Here is a 12,544-nt window from a genome sequence, read left to right as displayed (position 1 = left end):
CTTAATTCAGTTCCCCTTGAAATGCGCACAGCAATAGTTTAAAAAATAGTTTTAAGCCCAGGTGATTATAATTGTACGAATACCTTGTAGCAAGAGCTAGTTATAATGACCTCACGTTAATCATGCCTTTAGTCTTGCATATAAAGTGCTATATACTATGCAGGGACAATTATTTCTTACATTTAAATATACCGGAAACATTTCGAATGAAGAGATTAGACAAAGTAGCAGTATTGAATGCACTGCTACTCCCAAGTCCCGCTAGCCTTCCATTAAACGTCCCCACCCCTTCCTGCACCACATGTTATTCAGTTAACACATATCATTTTCCACTAAGTTTCACTTCCAAATCATTCCACAAGGATCATGAAAATAGCAAGAAGCCATTTTTATTCTGCTCTGGGTGTAACTGCTAAAAGATTACACTGAAAGTTCAAACACTGTTCCAGCACAACATCAATGGACTCAATATTTAAAAGTCTAAACTCAAGATTTTAATGTTTCATGCTCCTTATAGCTCAGGTGGCAGGTGCACTGATCAGTATTACACCAAGGTTCCAGTCTAAAAATGCCTAAAGTTGAAAATGCTTACCATTGTGTTCAAAAGCCTCCAGGGCTTCACCCCTCCCTATCTCAGCAACCTCTTCCAGCTCCACAGCATTCACAGATTTCTGCCCCCCTCCAATTCTGGCCTATTATGCATCCTCAATTTTCACCACTCCACCACTGGCAGCTATGCCTTCCGTTGACTAGGTCCTAAACTCTGGAATTCCCTTCCTAAACTTTGCTGCCTCTTTACCTCATTCTTATCCTTTAAGATGCTCCTTAAAATCTAGCTGTCTCAATGGGCCAGATTTTCACAGAGTTGGGAGACCTTTAAAAATAGTGGATGAGACCCCATTCTGGGATTCCCTCCTCCATTCCTGGTACCCCCAATTTTTGCTGGCATAAGAGAAGGGTGCAGACAGTGAGCCCGCACCCTGTATGTCCGATCCAGCTGGCTCTATTGTGCAAGTATGCATATCCTAGTCTGCCCAGCACCGCCACCCCGGCAATTCTTGCAGAATTGGGCCACCTTCTCAAGGGCTCATGGGTCACAGCCCCTCACAGGAATCATGAACCTTAGGATGGATGTGGGAACCTTTTGAAAGTTCTTATCTGTGTATGCCTATGCCAGCTCATGCCCCCATCAACTCCAATGGCCCTTCATACCCTTCAAGCCAACTCATAGTACTTCCATGCTCATTCATCCTGAATACACTCCATACAGAACCAATGAACACTATAGTGACAATGGCATGTGCAGAAATGCTTAAAAACAGCCATTCATAATGTTCTTAAGAAAGCTGCTGCAACAATCTTATAATAGTATCAATCAACCAGAGATTTAAAGTATCAATAACAGAAACCTGATAACTCTTTATCTTACGTAAATAAACATTGAACCATGGGCAATGTAAAGCTAAGAAAAAATGCTTGAGCTGTCAATCAAGCAACGTGTTTCCTTCTGTGCACCTGTTTCAACAAAGTAATGGAAGCCTGGGATCTCAGCCAAGCTTCATCACCACCTTCTTAAGGGCAATTAGGGATGGACAACAAATGCTGGCCTAGCCAGTGACACCTATATTCTGTGAAAGAATAAAACAAAATCTTCCTAACTATAGTGCCTATACTACATTCATTTTACTCCCCCCAACCTAAATGCCACCATGTATCATGATCAGTTTGCTCATCCTCCCTGCACTCCCAGCTCTTGTCCACATAAGCTATAAGAAACTTGTACCTGTTGAACAAGTTTCAAGGGCTGAGCTCCTCCAGTGCGCCCTCCTGTCCAATATACTTAACTTAATTGGTGTGTCTCTCAAAACAATGTGTCCACTTAACTTTATCCCTCCTTAATTGATTACATTGTCCACAGCTTGGAGTCCAGCTCCAATTCAATCAAAATCCCTCGAACTGCAGATGTGGTTGCTGTGGATCACATTGGTGTCTACCAATACCCATATGCTGTAGCTGCAACATATCACATACATTGCCATAGAATTATACAGCACAAAAACAGGCCCTTCAGCCCATCATGTCCATGTGGCTATCAAGCACCTATCTATTCTAATCCCATTTTCCAGCACTTGGCCCATAGCCCTGTATGCTATGGCATTTCAAATGCTCATTAAAATACTTCTTAAATGTTGTGAGGGTTCCTGCCTCTACCACCCCCTCAAGAAGTGTGTTCCAGATTTCAACCACCCTCTGGATGAAAAAACTTTTCCACAAATCCCCCCTAAACCTCATGCCCTTACCTTAAATCTATGCCCCCTGGTTGTTGACACCTCTGCTAAGGGGAAAATTTTCTTCCTATCTGCCCTATCTATGCCCCTAATAATTTTATATACCTCTATCAGGTCCCCCCTCAGCCTTCTCTGCTCTAAGGAAAACAACCCCAGCCTATCAGTCTCTTTTCAAAGCTGAAATGCTCCAGCCCAGGCAACATCCTGGTGAATCTCCTCTGCACCCTCTCCAGTGCAAACACATCCTTCCTATAGTGTGGCAACTAGAACTGCACACAGTACTCTAGCTGTGGCCCAACTAACGTTTCACACAGCTCCAACATAACCTCCCTGTTCTTATATTCTATGCCTCGGCTAATAAAGGCAAGTTCCCATATGCCTTCTTAACCACCTTATTTACCTGTGCTGCTGCCTTCAGGGATCTATGGACATGTACACCAAGATCCCTCTGATCCTCTGTACTTCCGAGGGTCCTACCATTCATCGTGTATTCCCTTGCTGTGTTTGTCCTCCCAAAATGCATCACCTCACAATTCTCAGGATTAAATTCCATTTGCCACTGCTCTGCCCATCTTACCAGCCCATCTATATCGTCCTGTAATCTAAGGCTTTCCTCCTCATTATTTATGACACCAACAATTTTCGTGTCATCTGCAAACTGCAATCACGTCTAAATCATTAATGTACACTACAAACAGCAAGGGTCCCAGGACTGATCCCTATGGTACACCACTCGTCACAGGCTTCCAAGCACAAAAACAACCTTCGACCATCATCCTCTGCTTCCTGCCACTAAGCCAATTTTGGATCCAATTTTCCAAATTGCCCTGGATCCCATGGGCTCTTACCTTCTTGACCATTCTCCCATGTGGGACCTTATCAAAAGCCTTACTGAAGTCCATGTAGACTACATCAACTGCACTACCTTCATCTACGCAACTAGTCACCTCCGCTAAGGGGAAAATTTTCTTCCTATCTACCCTATCTATGCCCCTCATAATTTTATATACCATCAAATTCAATCAAATTTGTTAGACATGATCTCCCCCTAACAAAGCCATGCTGATTATCCCTGATTAATCGCTGCATCTCCAAGTGGAGATTAATCCTGTCCCTCAGAATTTTTTCCAGTTGTTTCCCTACCACTGATTTTAGACTCACTGGTCTGTAAATATCTGGTTTATCCCCTCTACCCTTCTTGAATAACGGTACCGCATTCGCTGTCCTCCAGTCCTCTGACACCTCTCCTGTGGCCAAGAGGATTTGAAAATTAGTGTCATAGCCCCTGCAATCTCCTCCCTTGCTTCACATAGCAGAATGGGATACATCTCATCTGGGCCTGGGGATTTATCCACTTGTAAGCCCGGTAAAACCGCTAATATCTCCTCCCTTTCAATGCTAATTTGTTCAAGTATATCACTTGAGTCCCCCTCTCTGATCTTTACACCTACATCGTCTTTCTTCATAGTGAACACAGATGAAAAGTAATCATTTAAAACCTCACCTACATCATCCGGCTCCACGCACAGATTGCCACTTTGGTCCCTAATTGGTCCTTCTCTTTCCCTGGTTATCCTCTTGCCCTTAATATATTTATAAAATGCCTTGGGATTTTCCCCCCTCTTCACTCTCCTAATTACTTTTTTTAGTACCCCCCTCCACCGCCCCCCACCCCCGCTATACTTTCTATACTCCTCTAGGGCTTCTGCTGTTTTCAGCCCTCTGTATCTGCCATAAGCCTCCTTATTTTTCCTTATCCAATCCTCTATATCCCTTGATATCCAGGTTTCCCTGGAATTGTTGGTCCTACCCTTCACCTGTACAGGAATACGGTAGCCCTGAACTCTCACTATTTCCTTTTTCAATAACTCCCACTGTTGATGTAGACTTCCCTACAAGTAGCTGCTCCCAGTCCACTTTACTAGTCCTGTCCTGTCATATTGAAATTGGCCTTCCCCCAATTCAGGGCCTTAATTTCTGGCCCATCTTTGTCCTTTTCCAAAAGTACCTTAAATCATACAGAGATATGGTCATTATCTCCGAAATGCTCCCCCACTGACACTTCTACCATTTGCCCGGCTTCATTCCCTAAGATTACATCCAGTACTACCCTTCCCTTGTAGGACTTCCTACATGCTGGCTCAAAAAGCTCTCCTGGATGCACTTTAAGAATTCTGCCCCCTCTAAGCCTTTCAAACTAAGACCATCCCAGTTAATATTGGGGAAGTTGAAATCCCCTACTAATATTACCCTATTATTTTTACACTTCTCCTAGAATTGCCTACATACCTGCTCCTCTATCTCCTGTTGACTGTTTGGGGGCCTATAGTACACATCCCAGCAAAGTGTTGCCCGCTTTTTGTTTTTAAGTTCTACCCATATGGCCTCATTTGACGAACCTTCTAAGATACCATCCCTCTTACTGCAGTAATTGACTCCTTCATCAATAGTGCAATGCCGCCTCCTCTTTTACATCCACCCACCCCGCACCTGCCCCCTCCACTGCCACCCCCGCCCCCCACCCCATCACACCTGAAGATTCTGTACCCTGGAATGTTGAGCTGCCAGTCCTGCCCTTCCCTCAACCATATCTCTGTGATACAATATCATATTTCAATATCATAGCAACAATATCATATTCTCATGTGTTAATCAACACCCTCAATTCATCTCCCTTACTTGTAAGACTCATTGCGTTAAAATAGATGCAATCAAGCCTTGCATATTCCATTGTGCCTTAAAAGCTCTCTATTTGCTCTGCCTTCCAGATTGACTTAGTTTCTCTTCTATATTTAGCTGTGTATCACCCCCTATTATACCTCCACTCTGCATCCCATCTGACTCCCAAATTAGTTTAAACCCCACCCCAACAGCACTAGCAAACCTCCCTGCAAGGATCTTGACACCATTCCGGTTCAGGTGCAACTTTTCAGTCTTGTACAAGCCCCACCTTCGCCAGAAACAGACTCAGTGATCCAGGAAGCTAAAGCCCTCCTTCCTGCACTATCTCTTCAGCCACTCATTCATCATCTCTATCCTCCTATTCCTATACTCACTAGCACGTGGCGCAGGGAATAATCCAGAGATTACAACCTTTGAGGACCTGCTTTTAAATCTGCTACCCAGCTCCCTAAATTCTTGTTGGAGGACCTCATCCCTCTCTCTACTTATGTCATTGGTACCAATGTGAACCATGATCTCCGAGTGTTCGCCCCGCCCCCCCTCAGAAAGCCCTGCAGCCATTCTGTGACATCCTTGATCCTGGCACCAGGGAGGAAACACCATCCTGGAGTCATGTCTATGGCCGCAGAAGCACCTATCTGCACCCCTCACTACTGAGTCTCCTACCACTATTGCTCTTGCACTCTGACTCCTCCCCACTTGTACAGCTAAGCCACCCAGAGTGCCATGGCCTTTGCTCTGGTTGGCCTCCACACAGGAACCATCACTCTCACTGTTTTCCAACACAAAAAAACTGTTCTTGAGTGAGATGCACTCTGGGGTTTTCCTGACTACTTGCCTGTGTCCCTTCTTCTGACTAGAGGTCACCCATTCCCTCGCTGACTGCACTTCCTTAAGCTGTGGAGTGACCACATCTAAAAACATGCTATCCCCGTAATCCTCAGCCTCACTGCTGTACCGCTGTGTCTCCAGCTGATGCTTAAGCTCCGAAGCCCGTTACTCAAGCTGGTAAAGCCAGCAGCACTTCCTGCACATGTGGTCATCCAGACTGCAAGGAGTGTCTAAGAATTCCCACATGCTGCAGGCTGTACAACACACGGAACTGAGCTCCCTTTCTATTTCCTTAAATTTAAGCCAAGTAGAAAACGATCTCGTTTTTCTTTAAAAAGAACAATGCCGAGACTCTTGCCTTCTGTAAAGTCACTTTGAAGTAGAAAAAAAACATTTACCCACTGCCTACCAATCAGCCCTCTCCCTTGTCCTGACATCACTCCTTTCGAATTCCAGCACCACCGAGCATCTGGGTGAGAATCGGCTCCCTCACCGGTAAACTCCACTCCCATGCTTCCTCACAGATAAACTCTTTAGGCCCTCCTCTTACACTCTCCTCTAGGTGCTGCTGACTGCCTGTCCCAGGGTCCTCCTCTCGCTCTCTCCTCTTGGTGCTGCTGACTGCCTGTCCTCGGGTCCTCCTCTCGCATGCTCCTCTGACCATCTTGCCATCTCTATTGTTTTTATTTAATTAATCAGGGTTTCAAGTTTTGAAATGTCACTCAATGATTTGTGGTTATATTAAGTAATTTAGCTATAGTCACTTGGTAGTATAGAACTTGGGATTTGCTGAGAAAAGAGACATGCTGTCAAAGCTTTTCATCTTGCACTCATCGGGACAGATGCAAAAATGCCAAATTTCAAAGGACGCAACAAGTTATACTGCATGAGAAAAGGTGCTGATTGGTTGGTAAGTTAACTCTGATTGGTTGAGGTGCTGTCATGGAGAATACACCAGGGAACTATTGTCCCCCATGCTTTTGTTTAATTCAAAAAAGGCTCAATGGATGGACATCTTCCTTTTGTCAGCAGAAAACAGCTCCTTGCGTGTTCATATATATAGCTGCAGGAATATATTATGGAAAAATGTGAACTTGTTCACTTTGGCAGGAAGAATGGAAAACTAGTATACTATTTTAAATGGAGTAAGATTGGTGTACCTTGGTGTCCTGATACATAAATCACAATAAGTTAGTATGCATGTACAGCAAGTGATTAGGAAGGCAAATGACATGTTGGCATTTATTGCAAGAGTAATGGAATATAAAAGTAAGGAAGTTTTACTACACCTGTACAGGGCCTTGGTGAGAACACTTCTGGAGTACTGTGTGCAGTTTTGGTCTCCTTGTTTAGAAAAATACTTCAGAAGCGGTTCAGAGAAAGTTCACTAGACTTATTCCTGAGATGAAGGGGTTGTTTATGAAGAAAGGCTGAACAGCTTAGGCCTGTACCACTGGAGTTTAGAAAGAATGAAAGGTGATCTTATTAAAACTGTTACGAACCCAGCTGATGCTAATACTGGACAAGTCAGGTCCTGGAGTGAAATCTGGCTTAATAAATCCTAACTTTGTTTTTTTAAAAAACCATGGAGAAAAGTTACTGAACAGATTCACAGGAGTCTGCTGATGAACTTTTAACACAAAGAATTAAACATTTATTAAACAAGAAAAAAATGAACTATATTCCACCAGACAAAAAGATTGGAAAAAATCTCAATGGTGAGAATTTTATGGCCCCATCCCCACTGCGGCGGGGTGGTAAAATGTGGCAAGCTATTCTAAACTCCATTGACTTTGACAGCAATGTAAGATCCTGCTGCCATAAAATTCCAGCCAATAAAAACACAAGAAGGTGATCCAAATATTCCCTATTCCTTCATCCAGCAATATCCTTACAAACACATATAAATTCGTAAAGATAAAATAATGTACTCTATCTACCCTATACTCTAATATTCAGGCTAATATGAGGTGCACATGAATTAACAGATGAACTGTGGTCAGCCTTGCCACACTCCAAAGTAAATGACAAATGTGACCAAAGCAGATTCCATGGATTTTTCAACCAGATGTTTGTCACATTGTGAACCAACCAGTTTCACAGAAACATTGTCTTTGTCACGCGGGTTTTCAATCTCCACATTTGAATAACTTGCCTTGGAATTCTCTCCAAATGTCACTCCCACTCAGATGGCTTCAACAAGGATCCACTTCCATTGTGTCAATCTCACCTTCCGAGGTTCCTTTCTCCTGGATCTCCAAGTACACTTAAGCTTCACCTTCCAAACACAATTTCAGATCTCTGGCCATGCCAAGCAGAACACCACTGCTCCAAAAGGCTCACAGCAAGGAGTCACCAACCTTTGGCTGCCTCCTCGGATCTTCAGGGCTTCTCTCAAGCCTGCTTTGCTTCAAGTCTGCTCCTCACAGCTCTCTCTGACTTGGAGACCATAACTTTGCTCCTTCCTTTTAACTTGACTTCTGGGGTCTCTTTTTTATTCTTGTCTTTGTCCCTGCTTGGGACTTTCTTCTGGGACCTCTCCCTGTCCTTCTCCCCATGTCTTGCTCCTTGGGACACCTTCCTCAATAATGGTGCTCAGGTTCAGATCACCTGACCTGCAGTTTCGCGCCATTTCATTTCTTTGCTTCTGTGCAGGGACACAGTGCCAGTTTCCAGCTGAAAAACGCAAAAAAAAACTCAAACTGAGCATGTGTGTCCATTTCCCGGCTGACACACGCACAGAAGGTCCAGGCTTGCCGGAAACTGGAGTTCCCAACATCTGACTTTAAATCAAGGTAAGTTTTTGCATTTCGTAACAAAATGTACAAGATCCAGAGGGGACTTGTTAGGATGGCTAGCTGGAGGATATTTCCTCTTGTGGGAAGACTAAAACTAGGAGACTTAGTTCAAAATAAGAGGTCTCTCTTTTAAGACAAAGGTGAGGAGAAACCTTTTCTCCCAAAGGGTCACTGGTGTGTGGAATTCTCTTCCCCAAAAAGTAATGGAAGCTGGTCTTTTAATTTATTCCAGAGTTAGCAGATTTTTGTTAGGCAACGAAGTCAAGGCTTACGGGGAACAGACAGGAAAGTGGAGCTGACTCTACAACCAGGTCATCCATAATCTTATTGAATGGTGGAGCAGGCTCAAAGGGCCAAATGGCCTACTCCTGCTGCTATGTTCCTGTGTCCTAGCAAGCGTAAGTGAGCCACATTGCAAGCCCAACTGATAATCTTAAATTGGTTGTTCATGTAATTCTTAGCACACTTGGGATTTTCAGCAAGTACTGTCCAATTGAGGAATCACATTTAATATTAGATATTATATGCTCAGTTTTGCAAGCACGGGCTGGTTTAGTACAGTCAGTAATTTGCCTATTGCAAACAGCCAAAAGGACATGCTGTTTGATACATTTCACCAGTTGTTGGTGCTTAGACCCTAAGGTCAGATGAAAGGTCACAGACCTGCAACTTTGGCCAGAATTATTTGAAAAATGGACAGTGCCGGAGGTGGAGGCGGGGGGGTGGAGGCTATAAAATCATGGGAGATGGCGCAGGGTCAGGCCTGATGTCATGATGTCGGGACACAACTTTACCAGCAGTGGATGGTAAGTAAAGTGAGGAGTCCGCTCTCAATTTCTAAACAAGCAATTAAGATCATTGAATAGGCAATTAACAGCAATTTTATGAGTCTCTCAGAATTTTAAAAACATGGGGCTCAGAGCCTAAATAGCATTTAAAAGGAGGCAACATGGTGGGAGCTCTTGCTATTGTTGCATCGGCAGCTGTTCACTGAATTCATTAAATTGAAACAAAGAAGGGCAACCATTTGTTTTGGTTTGCCGCCTGGTTGAGCAGTCAGCCCTTGGGGCAGGGGCCTCACTGGAGAGAGGCCTAAGAGTGGCCTTAGACTGAGAAGTGTTTCAATCACAACATTAACATTTTCCAGTACTCTCAGGTGCCACAGTGTTTCACTCCACCCTGCACATCTGCAGAAGTGGATACCAGCACACAAGGGATGCCCACTAAAGAGATGGCTGCTGACACCAATAAGGAGCGAGGCAGAGAGACACTATAGCACAAACCATGCTGCTACCAGAGTGACCTTTGAACAGAGCATCGGTCTCCTCAAGATGAGATTCAGATTCCTGAACCAATTGGGTGGTGCTCTTCAAAATGCCCCACCAAGGGTCTCCTGATTTGCTGCACTTTACACAACATGGCACTGCAGAGGGCGAAACTCTGGTTGCTGAAGACATAGCAGAGCTGAACAATCCTGACAGGCATGGAAGGCTGCTTAGAGGGCACCAAGATCTAGGTGCAAGGAGGCACTTATATTCATGTGTTCCCCCTGATCCTTACCACTTCAACCCTATAGCAAATAAAGATTCACACTCCAAACACAAAAAAAGCCACACACCTCTGCTGGAAGCCCATACCTCTTCATCCACTAGTAACTGTTGTTTTTGCAATGCACAAATGATGAGCCCACATGGCATGCTTGCCCCCAGCCAGCCCCTGGGTTGGCACATAGCACTGTTGCATTGCTGGGTGGCCAGCAGCATGTATGAAGATGTTCATAAGTCAAATTAAACATTTAAACCAATAATTGTTGCAAAATGGCAGGTAATCATTAATTTTTTGAGCACTCTTGAGGCCCTCAAGTACATCCAGAGTGATATATTAAATTTTATTTGAGTGCTCCAATGTGGGGCTCCCTCTTCACTGCCAGCTGTGATGGAGATAATTTGCTGGCCTTACTGCCCCATGGCTTGGGATGACCTTGGCAGCCATCCTCAAGCTTGAGGGACTACTGGAGAGGTATTGGGCCTTCCTCTGTCATCGAGGCTACTTGGGGCATTGATTTCACTGACTGAAGAAGGGCTGAGGAGCCACTGTTCACAATACTGTGAGAGAAGCCCCCAGATGCAGAAGTCAGTCGCTCACCATCACTTGCAAGGCACATTAATTGTACCTCTCTGCTGATCCAAGAAGGACAAAGGCTTGGTTCCTCATTCGCCTCTTTCCCCTTCATGCCTTGCGACTGCTCCTGTGAGCTCAGGGACAAGGCAATGGTATGCAGGTCTACACACATTTCTGACAGCCACTGATTGGTCTGCTGGGGTAGTGTTTCAATGCTGCTAATGTGGTGTATATGGATTTTCAAAAGGCATTTGATGCAGTGCCACACAACAGGCTTGTGAGCAAAATTCTAAGTCATAGAATAAAAGGGAAAGCAGGCACTTCGATAAAAAAAATTGGCTCGGTGACAGGAAACAGAGTAGTTTAAATGGTTGTTTTTCAGGTTGAAGGAATGTATGCAGTGGAGTTCCCCATGAGTCAGTGTTGGGACCCTTGCTCTTCCTGATACATATTATTGATCTAGACTGTGGTGTTCAGGGTACGATTTCAAAATTTGCAGATGATACGAAGATTGAAAACATTGTCAACTGTGATGAGGATAGTCTTGAACTTCAAAAGGACATAGACATGTTGCTGGCTTGGGCAGATAAATGGCAGATGAGGTTCAATGCAGAGAAGTGCGAGGTGATACATTTTGGCAGGAAGAATATTATGAGACAATATAAAATCAAGGGAGGAACTCTAAAAGAGGTGCAGGAACAGAGGGACATCAGTGTATATGTACATAAGTGATTGAAGATGGCAGGGCATATTGAGAGCAGTTAATAAAGCATATAGTATTGTTAGGGGGAAATTTAAAATGCTAAAAGAGAATACAGTAAAATTTACTGAAAAACCCTTAAAATCTCCAGGCTGACATGGCTGCTAAACATATTGAGAGTTGAAGATTACCAGATGAACATTGCACAGCCTTGAGAGTCAAACTGGAGACAAAAGTAGGACATAAATTAGATTAAGTGTACTCCCTTCTCACATAGGGAAGGGGAAGATGACTTTAGCTCAGATATGGGAAGATATACAATGGACAAAGAGGGGGCTTTGATGAAACACAAACAGTCTTGAGTTGTGAGAACCAAGGTCTTTGCATACGTGTTTTAATTTTGATTGGATAATATAATTATGTATACATCCTTTAGAATAATTGGTTAGCAAAATTACATGTTTATGCACTCAATAGGATAGAGTTAGCATGGGACTGGTGTGTCTTACCGATTGGATGTATTCAAATGTATTATTATAAGAAAAAGTACAAAAGTAATGAAATGTAATCAATCTGGGAGCTGGGTCTTCATTCTTAGGAATGATTGCGGCTCCCTTGCATATGCTTGAATAAAACCAGTTAAAAGGAAGCCTGAGTCTCTGTGGTCATTGCAGGATTGGAGAATGTAACATTACCTCTTCAGTATCTTAGGCTTTATTAATAGGGGCATTGAGTATATGACTAAGGAGGTCATGTTGAATTTGTATAAGACACTAGATAGCCCTCATTCCAAGGACTGCGTCCGGTTCTGGGCGCCATACTTGAGGAAGGATGTGAAGGAATTGGAGAGAGTACAGAGGAGAGTAACAAGAAAGATTCCAGCTACGAAAAACTGTAGCTATGAGTATAGATTGGAGAGGATGGGATTGTTTTCCTTGGAGAAAAGAAGACTGAGAAGAGACTTGATAGAGATATTCAAGACCCTGAGGGGTACAGACAGAGTAAATAGTGAGAAACTGTTCCCACTGAAGACAGCATCAAAAACTAGAGTGCACAGATTGAAAATAATTGGCAAAAGGAGCAATTGTGATGTGAGGAAAAAATGTTTTACCCAGATGAAGGTT

The sequence above is a fragment of the Carcharodon carcharias genome, chromosome 17, assembly GCF_017639515.1.
Source record: "Carcharodon carcharias isolate sCarCar2 chromosome 17, sCarCar2.pri, whole genome shotgun sequence".
Classification (NCBI taxonomy): domain Eukaryota; kingdom Metazoa; phylum Chordata; class Chondrichthyes; order Lamniformes; family Lamnidae; genus Carcharodon; species Carcharodon carcharias.
Note: the sequence above shows the minus strand (reverse complement) of the source record.